Source organism: Mustela lutreola, chromosome 2 (genome assembly GCF_030435805.1).
Source record: "Mustela lutreola isolate mMusLut2 chromosome 2, mMusLut2.pri, whole genome shotgun sequence".
Taxonomy (NCBI): domain Eukaryota; kingdom Metazoa; phylum Chordata; class Mammalia; order Carnivora; family Mustelidae; genus Mustela; species Mustela lutreola.
The window spans coordinates 9,600,772-9,618,672 of NC_081291.1; the positions used below are offsets into that span (position 1 = coordinate 9,600,772).

The 17,901-nt window shown below is 45.7% G+C and overlaps 1 long non-coding RNA gene across 2 annotated transcripts in view; it reads right to left on the reverse strand.

The window, feature by feature from the left end:
* The window catches only part of LOC131823609 (uncharacterized), a 42,604-nt gene that overhangs the window by 14,015 nt on the left and 10,688 nt on the right, over nucleotides 1-17,901 (reverse strand). Inside the window, exon 3 of one of the 2 annotated variants that reach the window (XR_009350610.1) lies at nucleotides 3,112-3,194. This is a non-coding gene — a long non-coding RNA (uncharacterized LOC131823609). Of the gene's footprint in view, nucleotides 1-2,781; nucleotides 3,195-17,901 lie in introns of those variants that run through there. The other variant, XR_009350609.1, reaches the window with a different exon arrangement.

Sequence of the window (17,901 nt, forward strand, 5' to 3'; positions counted from 1 at the left end):
TCTGGGGAATTCTGCCATGGAATGCAGTTGTCTTCACTTGGGTCCCCCCCAGAAGTTGGCACTGACCCAAGGGCTCATAGGTAAATCGTCTATTTGGGAGGTGACTCCAGGAAATGCCAGTTTGGGATTGAGGATGTGAAACAGAAAGAGAAGAGCAGCCCATACAGGTGCACTGATAAAAAGGTGACCCCACAGGCCCCTGGGGCCCAGTTCTACTGGGGAATGTTGTGGGATAAGGCAGTACACACCCCTCAGAATCATCCCACCTGAGCCCAAGGGAGCCGGGGCAGCGACTCACCAGCTGCTATCAGTCATGGGCTGACGGCTGCTGACGGTGGCAGGAGTGGGATAGTGGGATGTAGCTGCTCATTCACAGGCACTTCCAGCCTGCTGTGCAGCCTTTGGCAACTTTAGGCAAGGCCGTTGGGCAAGCAGATGCGGACCAGGACTATCTGCTGAGGGTTACAGCCATGCATTATTATCATCGGCAATGCACAACCCTCCTAGTGCCCATTAGACTCCCAGAGCTCCTCCTTCCGTTTCTCTCCTTTCTCCAAGCCTGTTTCTCCAGTTTCCACTCAATGCTGAGCACCTCTGATATTATTTCTATATAACACATCTTTTTTTTTTTTTAAAGATTTTATCTATTTATTTGGCAGACGGAGATCACAAGTAGGCAGAGAAGCAGGCAGAGAGAGAGGAGGAAGCAGGCTCCCTGCTGAGCAAAGAGCCCGATGCGATGCGGGGCTTGGTCCCAGGACTCTGGGATCATGACCTGAACGAAGGCAGAGGCTTTAACCCACTGAGCCACCCAGGCACCCCTAACCCATCCTTTAAATGTAAGACTCACCAAACCCATTTCTGCGGCCTGCAAACGAAAATTGCATTTAACAGGACACCTGGGTGGCTCAGTTGGTTAAGAGGCTGCCTTCGGCTCAGGTCATGATCCCAGCGTCCTGGGATCGAGTCCCACAACAGGCTTCTTGCTCAGCAGGGAGCCTGCTTCTCCCTCTGCCTCTGTCTGCCTGTGCTCACTCTTTCTCTCTCTCTCTGACAAATAAATAAATAAAGTCTTTTAAAAAATAAATAAATAAATTGCATTTAACTCTATAAGCAAGGTTTTAATGACACTGGTTTTTGACTAACAGAGTACAATGGTACCTGAATTGTGACAAGTGGGAATCCCGTCAACCTAGTTCATGTATTCTTTTGATAAAATTCTTTAGTTTTGAAAGCCCTTTCCTTGCTTTCCGATATGAGTAGATACTCTAACCTCTTCTTTTTTTCCAGGGCACAGAGGTTCTTTTTTTGTCTTTGTTACTTCCTCTATTCCCAGTGCCCAGAACAGAGCCTGACACTGAATGAATGAATGAATGAATGAATGATTGTGTTTTACTCATTCCTCTGCTTCTCTCCTAATAACTTTCTTTTTAAAGATTTTTATTTATTTAAATAATCCCTATATCCCACCTGGGATTCGAACTCACACCCCCAAGATCAAGAGGGGCACATTCCTCCAACTGAGTCAGCTATGCCCCTCCCCATAATTTTCAGTTTACATCATCTCTCAAGTCAGAAATTGGAACTTGCACGTTTTAGGGAGGCTCGCAATCCTCTCTGAAGTGAGACCTCCCACTGACATCCCTTCCTGGTAGCTAAGCCCAGTTTAGTCACAACTCCTGGATCTGTTAAAAATAGCTCAAGGCAGCCTCGACCGCTCCCAGGATCCTGGCTAATTTTAGGACAGAGGAGGGGGTGAAGGAAAAATGTGACCAAGAGTCACCTCCAGGGAGAAGTATCCCCTTTCACTCACTCAGGACCAGGGGCCTCACCCACTGCTCAGAGATGCCCACTCCTGTGAATGGTTCAAGTCAGAAGTAGATGGCCACGCAACATGGTTTCACTCAATATTGGATTCTGAATGCCACACAGATTTCCTGCTCTGTTGGGTTTGCAAAAAAACACAGTGCCCCAGGGTCCATCAGAGAGGCCACTAAAATTCTAAAAGTCTATGGAGGCTCTGAACTTTGACTACAAACTGCTGAAGAACGGTCAATCTTTAACTTGAGGAATATACGGATCAACTCATTCATTCAGTTCATTGTCCCAGGCGCTGTTCTAGGTTCTGGACTTCCACAGAGACTGAAGCAGACAAACATTCCTGCCTTTATGGGGCTGGCACCCCAGTCGGGGACTCCAACAATATAATAAGCAAGTAAACTATGCGGTCTGCTGGCTATTGTTAACTGGTATGGTGAAAAATAATGCAGGAAGGTGCATGGGTGGTCCCTGGGGAAGGGCTTTGGATGGACCACATTTCTGATACTCTGACCCTGGGGGCCTGGCTGAGCCTGGAAAGACTGCCCCTTGCAGGGTTACTCCTAGAGTTAGTAAAGGGCTCCAATCCAGATTCCACAACCCAACCGACTCTGTTCCTGGGTCTCCCACTCTGGGCCACTCTCTACCTGCCTTATTAACCACAGGGCCAAAGAGCAGACCAGTAGGGACAGTTCTTATGCTTCAGAACCCACTGAAATTATTCAGACTAGTCAATTCTGAGCCTGCCTATCCTGTCTCACATGTTCCCATCTGCAGGAATCACAATAAAGGCTCCCGCCCTGTCTCTCTTTGCTCTCTCTGCCTCCTGCCTGGCCACAGTGCTTCTTGTCATCCCCAACAAATGCTTGCCTGGGATGAGATTGTTTCTGCTGGAACAAAGAATAAAGGACAGATATTGAGGATGTAGTAAGCAAGCAGTCTGCACATTAAGCATGTTGCATTTTCCTTCTGGTTTTTATTTCTCGCACAGGGTTTCTATCCCATGCACCTGTCCTTACCCTTCAGTGCACACCGGCCTGTCTTCCAACTGCCCAAACTGAAGGCTTTTGTTTGCTGCCGAATCCTGCTTTGCCACACACAGGCGACGGAATTAATGCTCCCGGGGAGCAGCTCTCTAGCAGTAACTGACAAAGCCAAAGTGCGTGGGTAAATACCCCAGCTCTCTCGCACACCAGTGGAGACAGCCCTGAGGCATGTACCCTATGCTGGCTCCCAGAGGTCCCCAGCAGGACGAAGCTTCATTTGCTCCACAGGTAATTCCTTGACGCAAACCTTTCCTTGTCTTCTCTCCTTCACCCGAAATAAACTACTTGATCCAATCCTCGTCTTGGAATCGGCTTTTGGAGGAACTTGAGCTGGAGGGAGAAAAAGGAGAAGAAAAAAAATGTAAAAGAAAAATATCCATAATCCCTTTACACTAACATTGCAACTTTTTTTCAGAGGAACTTTCTTCCAGTCACTGCACTCTGTCTGCTACATTCTTCAGCGTGCTCTGTTTGTTTTTGTGGTGCTGGTGATAGAGATGGGGCTCTTGTGATTAAATCATTGTAGAACAGGACAAGCTCTAGAAACCCACTGCCTACATCTTTAACCTTTTGATTGTGAAATAATCACAGATGCCCAGGAAGTTGCAACGAAGTGTACAGGGAGGGTCTATGCACCCTTCACCCACCGTCTCCCAACGGCAACATCTTGCATAACTATAATACAACATCAAACCAGAAATTGACATCACTGGTATCATTCTACAATTGGCAGAGCTTATTCAGATCTCATCGGTTAATATGCATTCATGACTGTGTGTGTGCCTGTGTCTTGTGTGTGTCTGGGGTGTGTGTAGCTCTATGCAATTTTGTCATGCACAGCCTTGTATGACCACTAGCACAATTAAGAAACTGGACTGTACCGGCACTATAAGACTCTGTCTTGCTACTCTCAAGCCACTAACAGGTCCTCCATCTCTGTAATTTTATCACAAATGTTACATAAATGGAGTCATGCAATATGTATCCCTCTGTGATTGGCTTTTCTCACTCCACATAATTTCCTTGCCTGGCTGAGCCTGGTCAACCACAGAATCATGAGAAATTACAATCGCAATTGTTCTAAGCCACTGAGTTGGAGGACAAATCCTTACTCAGCTATAGCTAACTCTCAAACGGGTAGTATAGGAGACAAACTGTTGTTTTAAAGCCCCTAAAATTTAGCCTATCCTGACAGACCTGCCCTCACTGTGTTCACCCTCTGCTCAAATCTGTGGTTTCAGATATCTGAGCACAACACTGGCCTCAATCAAATATGATTTACTTGGTCTTAGGAGATAGGCAGGGTTTGCCTGCTATGGACAGTTAAGAGCAATGGCATCTTAAGATGTCTGCTTTTCAAAAAGAGAAAGTGTTCTGACCCCTTTCATTACTCTGGAGATATTCAAACACCATTCTCTTGCCATATTCAAGGTACTAAAAGGCAGGTCTCTCTTTTCTAGAACAGACAGAATAAGCCGTGTTTGCTCCTCGCCACCTATGTTCTCCTACATTTCCCAGACTCCCTTGCAGTTGGGACAGGCCCATGTGACTCATTCTAGCCAATAGATGATCATGACTGGGGCAGAAGTAGTGAAGAGCTGATGCACCTGTCCGGAGGGGCTAGGAGAGGCAGGTGAGAGGTGGGGCTGATGCTCGGTGCAGGAAGGCTGGCTCTCTGAGTTACTGCGTGGAGGCAAGCCCTGCTAACCGGCTTTACAGAAACGAGAAGCAGGCTTGTTCTGAGGGAAGCCACTGAAGTTTCCAATTTGTTTGTTATTGCCACTGAACGAAGCCTCACACTGACTCACGAGCCTGCTTTCTGGAAAAAGGAAGAATTCTTGGGGACATTTTACAGATGTTACGTTTCATTTTCCGCAGCTACAATTTGTGTAATTCATTTTGCAAGAAGAACCTTCAGAACTTAGTGAAGGACCAAGATCAGTCGGCAGCAGTTTGCTGATCCCATTTGTTTTCATGAGAGAGGAAAAATCATTTATTACAGTGACCACCAAGTGGTCTCTTTAAAGGGAGATGTAGCCAAGAACCTCTCCCAGGAGTGATACACATAAGTCACTTCGCCATTCTGGCCTTCAGTTTCCCCATCTGGAAGGCTGGATGGAAAAGTCTCTGCAATCCATTCTCTTATCAAAACAACAACAACAACAACAAAACAAAAACTTTGATTATAATTTCTCTCTGGATAGTTTGGGAAAGGAGAGCAGGAAGGAAATTTGGAAATAATTTCCTTTCAAGTAGCAATCCCTGAAGATCACAAAAAGGTTATAGTGTGAACGGGAGCAAGGTTTCTAAAAACTTCTCCACTCCTAGGGAACCTGCTGTCCTAAATTTAAACTTGGCAGAGGTTTTGGCAACACCCTCATGCCTCTTTCTGCCAACAAACTCATTGAAATTAACAAATGGCCTGTTTGCTTATGTTTGGTCTGTCCTCAGTAAGGGAATGGTTTCGTGCACATAACTGATTATATCCATATTTACTTGGAGTTTTTTCTCTCCTGTCTGCTGTTGTATCCTCAGTTTGAAAGGTCACATTCATCACATTAGAATAGGAGAGGTTGTCACGCAAATATTTCATGTAAATGCCTAAGTGCCTGAGGCAGGATAAGAAAAAAAAATTTTTTTTCAAAAGAAAAATAATTATAACAGCTCAGGCACAGGTCCTAAAGTTGTACATATATTACATTTAGCAACATTGGACTTCATTTTAATTGCCTGACTTTCTCTGCATATGTGATTACATTTGCCCAGACCAGTCCAATAAATATGTGGTACTACATAAAAATGCAGCTATTATACTAAACTGTGAAATCGAAAATAATCCAAACAAATGCTAACACCCTGGTCTGAGTGTCCATCATGTCCCCCTGGACTGGTACCTGGCCCAGGTCTCCTGGCTTCCACCCTTGCCCCCTAGCATGCTTCCCCTGCAGCAGCCAGAGGATGCTGGTAAACACCTGAGTCAGGGCACATCCCTCCTCTGCTCAGAATTTTCCATGGCTCCCACTTCGCTTGGAGTAAAGTGTAAAGTCATACCCACGGTTCACAAGCTCCTGTACCATCTGCTCCTGTCACCGTCCTGCCCTTATCTCCTCCTTCTCTCCAGGCTCATCCCATCCAGCCATGGTGGCCTCCCTGTTGCCCAAACCTGCCTGGCATGGTCCTGCCTCAGGGCCTTTGCACTTGCTGTCCCCACTACCTAGAAAGCTCTTCCTCCCAGCTTCCTCCCTCACGTGCATCAAATTTACTCAGTTCTCACATTCTCAATGAAGTCTCACTACCCAAGCTGCAACATACCCCCCAACACACCCTGATCCCTTTACCCAGTTCCAGATTCTTTTTCCCATAGCACTCACCACCTCTTTAGCATACATACACACTGTGTATTTTTTTGTATTTATTGTCCATCCCTCGCCTCACTTAAATTGAAGACCTGTGAGATTAGGAGCTTTGTTTACGTACCCCTGTATCTCAGTCTCCTGGAAAATACCTGGCCCATGCTAGGCTCACATTAGTTGAAGGAATGAGTGAACCAATGAATTAAAGACCTGGTTTGGAATATCTAACTTTGGAATGCCTCGAAGTTGGCTTTTTTACTTTGAATAGGTTTTCATTTCTTTTTTTCCTCTCTGTTGTATCCTGTTGGAGCCCAAACCCCATTCCTCCACCCTCTAGAATTCTCTCCCTCTCAGACCTTATAGGCCTCAGTCTCCAACTTTCTGTATTTTTACTAAACCGGAATATCAAGGAATAGTATTCACACCTGGGCCTTCCTGGGGGAAAAACAGCTCTGCAGGTTTCACATAATCAGAGACCAGGGTTTCTCAGCCTCAACACTTAGGGGTTCCAAATCATTCTCTGCAGCGGGGGCCAGCCCGCCCATTATAGGACTTTCACAGCATCACTGACCTCCACTCACCAGATGCCAGCGCCTCCCCCTTACCCCCATTCCTGACATTTAAAAATGTCTCCACACTTTGCCTAATGTCCCCAGGGGCCAAAGGCCACCCCAGGCTGAGAGCAACTGAGTTAAATGTCCCTGGCAGGTTACCAAACCCCCATTCCAGTAAACTTCCCAGATCGGGCTCTTTGGATTCATAGTTAAACTAGCACTTCACTGATACCCATTTCAGACAAAACCCAAGTACACACAGTAGCCAACAAGCCTCCAATCAAGCCCAGAGGCGAGCACAGAACCACTCCCACTATGTTCCTGCCCAAAACGTGCCTTCATATATCAGGAGGAAACATCAGACAAACCCATACCCAGGGGTCGTCTACAAAATACTTGACCTTAACTGTTCAAGAGAATCAATGTCGGGGCGCCTGGGTGGTTCCGTGGGTTAAAGCGTCTGCCTTGTCTCAGGTCATGATTCCAGGGTCCTGGGACAGAGCCCTGAGTCAAGTGGAGGGGAGGGGAGTGGAAGAGGGTCAGGATGGGTGGTGGGGTGGGGGAAAGGAAGCAAAACGGATGTCCACGTGGAGGCGTCTGCAACAGGAGCCCCAGACAACACTGGCAATAGGTAGACATTTCTCTGCCTTGTGAGAACAGATTGAATGGAGGGAGTTGAGAGGTGCGGAGGCAATGCAGCCAACATCCCCAAAGACAGCTCTTCAGAAGGCCCTTTCACATCATTCCAGACAAATGTCAGCTGGGGACTGTAATGTCCTGGAGTGATTGAATGTCAAGTGCAGACGGAAGACAAGAGGGAGCAGAAGCTACGCAAGAAAATATACCCTTTCCTCTCTTGCCGTATCTGGGTCAAAACACCCAGCTGGGGGACCAAGCCCATTTTCTCAGCTGTCTGCGAAGTTACGGCATCTGATCCGCGTCTCCCAGGGCATGAGATGGTCGGGCTTCCTATTATTAATTGATTTGTTTGGCCTACGTGTGTAGGGTGCTTGTGTTCTGGGTGTTAGGCTAAGCTTTGGAAATCACAGAGGATTCTCCCCGTTGCTGTCCAGCGAGGGAAAGAGAACTGGTGGGTTAAATTGTTGGTCTCACTTCTTCATCCCTCCCCCCGACCCACACTCTGAATCATGGGCTTCCGTTGTCGCTCACTGGAGGCAGAGGCCCTGCCCCATGTGTTTTCAAATATTACATATTAAGAGGAAGCTTAGGGACGCTTGGGTAGCTCAGTCTATTAAGGGTCTGCCTTCAGCTCAGGTCGTGATCTCAGGATCCAGGATTCCCTGCTCAGAAGAGAGTCTGCTTCTCCCTCTTCCTCTGCCCCTCCCATCTGCTCATGCAGAGTCCCTCTCTTCCTAATAAAATAAATAAAAAATCTTTGTAAAAAAAAGCTTAACGTATAGTAAGGCCGATAGATCAGATGATTCCTGCTGACAAGACAATTATTACTTGAAGATTCCAGGAAGAGAGGGCACACCTGCCAAGCAGGGCCACACGAGGCATTGGGTGCGGGTGGAGGCACCAGGGGGTTGAGGGGAGGCCCCAGGGTCAGCCAGGAGGCAGAGGCATGGAGGGTATGAGCGGGTCAGGTGCCTTTCTTGTGATTTTTCTGGGAAGAAACAGGTGAGGCAAGGTTGGGGATTGGCAGGTTTGAATAACTTCAGCAGGTTGAGGGACATTGGGGCTGCCCCTTCTTGTCTGATACCTGCCCCTGAGGTGGTGATTAGGGCTGGTGGTCAGAGCAGGGGGGCTGGGATGTGAGCTCCGGGTTGGTTGGTTTGCCTATGAAAGGTGCATTTAGGTGCAAACTGTTTACTATCTCCAGGAATAGGCTAAGCCTGGGAGGTGCAGTCCCTCCCAGGTCAGCAAGACCCCAGATGTCAGAGCATCACAATACAGACAATAAAAGACATGGTTAGGGGCGCCTGGGTGGCTCAGTGGGTTAAAGCTTCTGCTTTCCTGGGATGGAGCCCTGCATTGGGCTCTCTGCTCAGCAAGGAGCCTGCTTTCCTTCCTCTCTCTCTGCCTGCCTTTCTGCCTACCTGTAATCTCTGTCAAATAAATTAAAAAAAAAAAAAAAAAAAAAGACATAGTTAGTACACCCTGACCTTGGGTCACACGACCAGCTTCAGTCAATGAAATGTAGTAAAGGAATCCCTGTGTCAGTTTCAGCCTAGACCTCTAGAGAGAGTTTCCAACTGCCCTCTCCTGTCCATTACCATCTTGGGGAGAGCTACTCCTTTGGCCCAGGCCCCAGAATAGACACAGGTAGAATAGAGCTGAACCCAACTGCAGAGAGAAGCTTGAGGGTGAGTCAAGGCCACCCAGCGGACCCTCACCAGCAGCAACCAAGTCCCAACTGCAAAAATTGGAGTAAGGGGGGGATTCATTTGCTCTTTCCCTCTCTCTGCCTGACCATTTGAGCTGGGACATCCACCCTCTGTGCTCCTCGTTCTCAGGACTTCAGCCCCAGACTGGAACACACACGTTGGCTGTCGGGGGCTCAGGAATTTGACCAACGCCACATGGGGAGCTCCTGGGTCTCCTTGAAGATGGCGGATCATGGACTTCTCAGCCTCCATAACCATGTGAGACAACACCTTATAATATATGTCTTCCTATATAGATACAGATATTTGTTGATAGATTTCTCTCTATTCGTAGAGAGAGAGAAGTGAGGACGGCTATGGACTGGGGCCTATGAGTTGTTTCTCCGGAGAACTGTCACAAATAAAAGCTCGTCCTGACTCACAATGGCTTCCTCTTAATGAATCACATATGCAAAGACCTTGTTTCTAAGGTCACATACTGAGATTCCAGGGGCACACGACTTTTGAGGGGACGCTCTTCAACCCTGCACAGATAGTAAGTTGAAATGCTGAGCCAGGCCCTTTTTGGTCCCATGTCCTGGCCTCTTGGCTCACCTCCGATTTCAGCCCAAAAATGGCAGAACATCACCATGCAGAAGTTCTGCGCGTCCGCCATGCCTCCCGCCTCAGGGCACTCTGAGGCAGCTCCTGTTTCTGCCTCAAAGCTTTTCTGAAGCCTCGGAAGCCTACTCTCCATGTAGGTGCGGCCAGAGGCAAGAGGGGATCCAGGCCCCCTGCGGGAACACAGAGCCAGTGGAGAATGAGTCAGTGAATGAGTTCGCCCCCTGGTTCAGTTGGTTAAGCGTCTGCCTGTGGCTCAGGCCCTGAACCAGGAGTCCCAGGATCGAGTCCCGCATGGGGCTCTCTGCTCAGTGGGGAGTCTGCTTCTCTCTCTGCCCTTCACCCCACTTGTACTCTCCCTCTCTCTCTCCAACTCGGTCAGATAAATAAATAAAATCTTAAAAAAAAAGAGAGAGAGAGAGAGAAGAGTCAGTGAATGAGACTCTGCCCCATCCCGCCAATGGCCATGGTGAATGTGTCCTTACCAGGTACCCCCAGTGGGAACTGACTCAATAATACTCCCCATATTAACTTTCCCTCCTAACCTGCCTCCCTCTGTCAACTCCCCTACTGCTTCCTGAAACCACTTACCAAATAAACTGTCAGCAAAGGGAAACTAAGACACAATAGAAGAGAATGCTTTTGTTTTATTTTTGTATTTTTTATTTTAATTCCCGTGTGGGTAACATATAGGGCAATATTGGTTTCAGGGGTACAGTACAGTGATTCATCACTTCTATGCAACACCCAGTGCTCACCATGGTAACTGCACTCAGAATCCCCTCCACCGGATCACGCATCCCCACCAAACTCCCGTCTGGTAACCACCACTGTGTTCTCTAGAGCTAAGAGTTTGGTTTTGGGTTCTCTCTCTCTCTTTTTTTCCCTCTTGTTCATTTGTCTTGTTTCTTAAATTCCACATATAGGTGAGATCACATGGTATTTGTCTTTCTCTGACTGGCATTAGACGTTCTAGGCCCATCCAACAACGTTGTTGTTGCAAACAGCAGATTTCATTCTTTTTTATGGCTGAGTAATGGTCCATTGTGTATCTATACCACATCTTCTTTATCTGTTCATCAGTTGATGGACAGTTGGGCTGACTGCAGAGTTTGGCTATGTTAAGTAATGCTGCACAAATATACGGGTGCATGTATCTCTTCAATTTAACATTTTTGTATTATTTGGTTAAATGAGCAGTAGTGTGATTACTTGATTGGAAAGTAGTTCTATTATTAATTTTTTAAGGGACCTCCACGGTGGAAATAGAATACTTTTTTAATTTTTTAATAATTTTTTATAAAAAATATGTTTTTATAAATTTGGTTCACATTCATTATTTTAAAATTATAATATTTTAAATTATTTTTTAATTTTTTATTAACATATAGTGTATTATTAGCCCCAGGGGTACAGGTCTGTGAATCGCCAGGTTTACGCATTTCACAGCACTCACCATAGCACATACCCTCCCTAATGTCCATAACCCAACCACCCTCTCCCTACCCTTCTCCCCCTTGCAACCCTCAGTTTGTTCTGTGAGATTGAGTCTCTTATGGTTTGTCTCCCTCCCCATCCCGTCTTGTATCATTTATTCCTTTCCTACCCCTGAAACCCTCCACGTTGCCTTTCAACTTCCTCATATCAGGGACATTATATGATAATTGTCTTTCTCTGATTGACTTATTTCACTTAGCATAATACCCTCTAGTTCCATCCACATCATCACAAATGGCAAGATTTCATTTCTTTTGATGGCTGCATAGTATTCCATTGTATATATTCCCAAGATGTGGTATATATACCACATCTTCTTTACCCATTCATCTCTTGATGACATCTTGGTTCTTTCCATGGTTTGGCTATTGTGGACATGGCTGCTATAAACATCCAGGTGCATGTGCCCCTTCAGATCACTATATTTGTATCTTTAGGGTAAAAACTCAGTAGTGCGATTGCTGGGTCTATTTTCAACTTTTTGAGGAACCTCCATGCTGTTTTCCAGAGTGGCTGCACCAGCTTGCACTCCCATCAACAGTGTAGAAGTGTTCCCCTTTCTCCACATCCTTGCCAGCATCTGTCATTTCCTGACTTGTTAATTTTAACCATTCTGACTGGTGTGAGGTGGTATCTCTTTGTGGTTTTGATTTGTATTTCCCTGATGCCGAGTGATGTGGAGCACTTTTTCATGTGTCTGTTGGCCATCTGGATGTCTTCTTTGCAGAAATGTCTGTTCATGTCCTCTGCCCATTCCTTGATTGGATTATTTGTTCTTTTTTTTTTTTTTTTTTTTTTTTTTTTTTTTTTTTTTTTTTAAAGATTTTATTTATTTATTTGTCAGAGAGAGAGAGAGAGAATGAGTGCGGGAGAACACAAGCAGGCAGAGCGGCAGGCAGAGGCAGAGAGAGAAGCAGGCTCCCCACTGAGCAAGGAGCCCGATGCGGGACTCGATCCCAGGACTCTGGGATCATGACCTGAGCCGAAGGCAGTGGCTTAACCAACTGAGCCACCCAGGTGTCCCTGGATTATTTGTTCTTTGGGTGTTGAGTCTGATAAGTTCTTTATAGATTTTGGATACTAGGTATAGATAAAGGATACTTGGATATAGATAAAGGATACCCTTTATCTGATTTGTCCTTTGAAAAGAAGACTTTAGGGGTGCCTGGGTGGCTCAGTGGGTTAAAGTGTCTGCCTTTGGCTCAGGTCATGATCCAGGGCCCTGGGATCAAGCCCCACATCAGGCTCTCTGCTTGGCAGGGAGCCTGCTTCCCCCTCTCTCTCTGCCTGCCTCTCTGCCTACTTGTGATCTCTGTCTGTCAAATAAATAAATAAAATCTTAAAAAAGAAAGAAAGAAAGAAAGAAAAGAATACTTTTAAAGGTAAGGAGTGATCATAACGTCAAATGCCATGGAAAGATCACAAGTAACCATCATAATGAGACAAGCAAATAAAAAGGTATTTGGGGGAAAGAATGCCATTTCATTTTTTTAAGATTTTTTATTTACTTATTTGAGAGAGAGACAGAGCATAAGCAGGGGGAGCAGCGGAGGCAGAGGGAGAAGCAGGCTTCCCACTGAGCAGAGAGCCCGATGTGGGGCTTGATCCCAGGACCCTGAGATCATGACCCGAGCAGAAGCCAGTCACATAACCGACCGAGCCAGTCAGGTGCCCACGAAAGCCATTTCAAATCCCTTCCCAGGGCAAAAGGAGAAGCGTTTAGTTCTATTCTGAAAATAGTGAGCTAATTCAAATTTACAGAGAGAGCATATAAATGGGCTCCCTCTATTTCTACCTGTCTTTTCTGTTCTTCCAGCATGTGGGTAGAGGGATTGGAGATAATGAAGAGAACAGCGTTGCTAAGGAGACACGGAAAAAATATGAGAAATTTTCATAATATGAATTCATACCTAGGGGCCAACCCATCCCACCTGTATTCATTCCAAGGGAATAAAAATATAACTTATCTGCTTAAAAAAATAATAAATTTAAATCCAGGTATAAGTAAAATAAGCCAGACACAAAAGGACAAACCTTGCATGATACCACCTACATGAGGTCCCTAGAGGAGTCAAATTCATACAGACAGGAGGGAGAACTGCGGATGCCAGGGGGAGGGAGCCAGGAAGGGAAGTCAGCATTTCACAAGAAAAGCGCTTTAGATCTGGAAGATGGCAAAGCTCTGGGGAATGGATAGTGGTAATGGCTACATGACAACATGAGTGTACTTCATGCCACTGAACTATACCCTAAAAATGGTTTTCAGTGGTTTATTCTATGTTATGTAAATTTTACCACAATAAAAAAAAGAAGAAGAAGAAGAAGAAGAAGAAGAAGAAGAAGAAGAAGAAGAAGAAGAAGAAGAAGAAGAAGTAAAGAAAAAACAGGGGCACCTGAGTGGCTCAGTCAGTTGGGCATCCAACTCCTATTTCTGCTCTGGCCGTGATCTCAGAGTGATGGGTGGACCCCGGAGTCAGCTCCGTGCTCAGCTGAGAGTCTGGGATTCTCTCCCTCTACCCCTCCCCAGCTCATGCTCGCCCTCTCACTTGCTCACTCTCTCTCTCAAATAAATAAATAAATCTCTTAAAAAAAAAAAAAAAAAAACGGTAGAAAGGAAACATTGTTTCAGGCAAGAACCATCAGTAGATGCTAAAATTAGCGATCAGAAGTTTAATGAGAAATGGGATATTTGCAAAATCTCAAAGCATCTCTCCTTCTCTGCAAGACCATCAGTATGTTACAAACTTCACAGTGGAGAGACCTAGTAGACACCACCTTAGCCAAGTTTTCTTAGACAATACTGGGATTGAACCAGTCTGTCCACTAGATATGAGTATCTCATCAATATTAATTTCCTGATTCTGAGTATCATAGTTTAGTTTTATAGGAGGTTACCATTTTATAGGAGGTTACCATTTTATGGAGGTAAACAATATATGGGAATTCTTCATGCTGTCTTTTTTATCTTACTGAGGGGAAACTCACATAACAAAATTAACCAGCTCCGAGTGCACAAGTCATGTAGTACATGCACAACATTGTGCAACCATTGTCTCTATCTAGTTCCAGGACATTTCCATCATCCCAAAGGAAGACCTGGAACCATGAAGCGGTCACTCCCCATCCCCACCTCCCCCAGCCCCTGGCAACCACTATTTCTACTCTGTCTCAGTAGATTTTCCTACTTTAGACATTTCTTATAAAGAGAATCCTCGAGTCTGACTTCTTTCACCAACCCCCCGCCAATGTTTTCAAGATCCATTCACATTATAGCCTGTGTCCATGGCTGAATAACATTCCACTCCATTCTATGATCTCCTACATTTTGTTCGTTCATTGAAGGGCATTCCCACCTTTCAGCTATGGTGAATAACGCTGCTGTGAACATTTATGTACCCGTTTTTCTTTCCAATATACTTGCTTCCAACTTTGTGGGGTATATGCCCATGAATGGAACTCCTTGCACTATTTTTGCAATGTCTTCATAAGTCTGAGATTACTTCCAAACAAAATGTAAAATCATCATCACCATCATCATCCTCGTGGTCATCCAGGTAAGGGTGGTGAAGAAATTCACACTCCTGGAGCCAGTTGGAAGGAAGGGATAAGTCCAAGTTTTCCTCCTGAAGCAGCGGCTGAAAATCCGGCAACCAGGACAGATCTCCTGTGCCCTCCTGTGGGCGCCTTGTGCTGGAGTCCCAGCACGGCTCTGAGTTTGCGTTGTGAGAACCGCAGGGACTCTGAGCCTTTGCAGGCAAGAGCATCCTTTCCAGGCGAGAGCATCCTTTCCACCAGTGCGATTCCAGGCAGCAGGAGGGCAGGCAAACTGGGACGACACAGCAGCAGCCTGAGAGTGAAATACTGGATGAAACGCATGACTTAAGCAGAATGTGGCTTACACGAAAGGTTTCAAGAGCCTCCTGGGGGCTGCAGATAATCCTCTGTTTTGATCTTGGTGGTGATTACATGGGTATGTACATGTGTAAAAATTCATCAAGAGGTATACTTCAGACTTATGTATTTATGGACCTAAGTTTTAGCACTGAAAGCTTTTCCTACCCCTGCAGTTCTTCCCACCTCCAGCTAACTGCCCCTTCTCAGTCTCCAAGGCTTTCTGTCCACGCTTTAAATTTGCCATAGTTATATATATACCAAGAGTTGGCAAGTCTTTTTCTTTAAAGGTCCGGGGAGTAAATATTTTCAGCTTTTGGAGCCAGATGGTCTCTGTCACAGTGATTCAACTCTGCCCTTGCAGTGTGAAAGTAACCAGACAATACATAAATAAATGAACATGGCTGTGTTCCAATAAAACTTTATTTACAAGCATGGGTGGGGGGCCAATTTTGGCCCTAGAGCCACAGTTAGCCGGCCTCTGGTATATACCATGTTTTAATTGCTTCATCTGTTTCCTCTATCAAGTGTAACTACCTTGAGGGCAAGGGCAAGTTTTTCCATCCCTGTGTCTTCACCATCTGGTCCACTGCCTGTGCAAAATAAATGACTGTCCACAAACAAATGAATGGGTAATTTAATTAATTACTTGCTCAGTTTGCACTTAAGTGAGAAGTGGGAGAAAAGCAAAGTTGAGTAGTAGTATTAGGGCATGGCAAAAGATGCAACCCCAACCCTATGCATACAACACCTTCGGGGAACCCCTATAACTATAGGGGTTCTGGTTATGGCATTCAGACTGTTTCCTGAGAGCAGGGTTTTCTTTTGGGGTGATAAAAATGTTCTGGAATTAGGGTGCCTGGGTGGCTCAGTGGGTTGAGCCACTGCCTTCGGCTTGGGTCATGATCTCGGGGTCCTGGGATCGAGTCCGCATTGGGCTCTCTGCTTGGTGGGGGGCCTGCTTCCCTTCCTCTCTCTCTGCCTGCCTCTCTGCCTACTTGTGATCTCTCTCTGTCAAATAAATAGATAAAATCTTTTTTTAAAAATGTTCTGGAATTAGATAGAGGTGGTGGTTACACAACACTGTCAACGTCCTCAGTGCCATTGGATTTTTCATCTTTAACTGGTTAATTTTATGTTTTGTGAATTCTGGTTTTTTATTTTTAAAGTAAAAAAAAAAAAGAAAGAAAAAAGAAACCCTACAAATTTGAAAACTTTGCTGAAAAGGAAAAACAAAGGCTCCCTCTGGCTGCTGTGTGGAGAATACACTCTACAACCAGGCCAGAGCAGAAACTTGGACCCTTCTAGATCCTAGAGCGTCAATCATTTTACTTCTGTTATTTCTGAATTATTTCTCGGTTTGGTCTGGGTGTTACTGTGACTGCTTAGCTTCCTTGGTCTTGGGATCTGCCCAGCAATAAGGGTGCTGCCACCGGGAAAGTTGGTGGCGTCCCCTGTTTGAGGATCTGAGAGGCACTGCCTGAAGTTGGATATTCGTGGCACTGGCTAACTCCCAACGAGGGCTTGCTCTGTACCAAGCACTGCCTAAACCCATTTCAACTTGACCGTACCATGAGCTGGTGGGCTGTTTCATCATTATCTCTGTCGCAGCAGACCCTCTGGTGACCCATGTCCCTTCCCCTCAGCCCCCTTGGCTTTCAGCGTAAGGGGACAGTTCCTACAAGCTCTGAGTCACCTCTTGGTGACAGTATCACATCTCAAGTCTACACCACATGGATACCCAGTTCCTACCACCCCTTCCAGCTCCACAGGGCAGCTTAAAAGTGGGGACTAAAGAAAGTGGGTGTACAGATTGCAGATCACATCGGCATAGAGCATGTCTCCTAGTAGGATATATTCAAGCAGACTGCTGTTCACCAGATGTGTCTCCCCAAAATGGGCCTGTTGAAAACTAACTCCCAACATGATGACAGAGGTGAGGGCTTTAGGAGGTGATTAGGTCAGGAGGGCAGAGCCCTCGAGCATGGGATTTGGGTCCTTGTATTTTAAAGACAAAAAAAATAGGCAGTGGATGCCAGAGGCTGGCGGTGGGGAGGGGACGGGGAATATGTGTTTCACAGGGACAGAGTTTCCATTGACAAGAGTCCTGGAGATGGATGGCGGGTACCACTGCACGACACTGAGACTTCATACGGCCGAACTGGACACTTAAAAATTGTTAAAACGGTCAATTTTATGTTATATCTATTTTATCGCAATTTTTAAAACTGATTTTCCAGGTATAAAACTGGGGTCCTATTTCTGCAAGCAGTTGTAGTAAAAAAAAAAAAGGGGGGGGGGGAGGGCACAACCTCAATATAATTGTGAGAAAAACATCAGGAGGGAAATTCTACAATATACATGGTCAGAACGCTTCAAAAATATTAAGATCAGTAAAGCCTGAAGGCATTCCATGGACCAGCAGAGACAAGCAGATGTGACAGCTAAGTGAAACGTGGTGTCCTGGGTGGGCTCCTGGACCAGGTACAGGAGATAGAGGACACTAGTGGGAAAGCTGGCAAATTCTTAAGAAGGTCCCTAGTTTAGTTAGTCGCATTACCCCAAGGTAGATTTCTTGGTTTCGAGAAATGTTCTCTGGTTACGTAAGATGTTAACACATGGGCAACTGGGTTAAAGAGTGTGCTGATCTCTCTGGACTTATCCTTGGACCTTTCCCATAAATGTAAAATTATTTCAAAACAGGGAGTTTAAAAAGAAAGCCTCCAGGTCTCAACCCTCAACCAATGGAGAATGTGATCCAGTGGACAAAAGTTTGCGGCTCCAGTTTTCAAGT